Source organism: Pteropus medius, unplaced genomic scaffold (assembly GCF_902729225.1).
Source record: "Pteropus medius unplaced genomic scaffold, Ma_sr-lr_union100, whole genome shotgun sequence".
NCBI lineage: Eukaryota > Metazoa > Chordata > Mammalia > Chiroptera > Pteropodidae > Pteropus > Pteropus medius.
Genome location: NW_024349800.1, coordinates 38,667,324 through 38,667,925, shown reverse-complemented (window position 1 = coordinate 38,667,925; position 602 = coordinate 38,667,324).

Genomic DNA, 602 nt, shown 5'->3' with positions numbered 1-602 from the left:
AGAGAGAGCGCGCTCACTGCTTTTTTCATGGAAGTACCAGCTCCCAGTGCTTCTTTATAAGCATAAGCGATCTTGGTTGATCGTCCTAAACTGCCCTGTGAGTTGGGTGCTATTTGACAAATGAGGAAACTGAGGCTCAAGTCGGTCATCCCAGAGCTGGAAAACCGCACACCAGAGGCAGTCTGCTTCCAGACCTGTGACTTGTACAATGCTCTTATCTTCTGGGGTCAGGGTGGAGGGGCCCCATGCGGCAGCAGGGGGTGGGGAAGGCTGGGCTCTGGCTCCCCAATGCCTCTGAGGTGGAGGCAGATGGAAATCCAGCTTTTTTAGATACCAGTCTGATCATCCATCCCCCCAGGGAAGGAGACCAGGTAGGCTGGCCCTTGGGTGTCTCAGGCTTAGAGGGGTTGTGGGGGATGGCAAGCCTCCTTACATCCCTCCACCCCTCCCCTTCCCCTTTGGCTTCACCTGTGAGAAGTCAATATTGATGTTTTATGACCCAGGCTAAACACACATTTTTTTCCTCCCATGGAGGGGTTATCTAGTCTGGAAGGTTAATCAGTGACCACTTGGGGGTGGGGAAGCCTCCAAGAAGAAAGCAC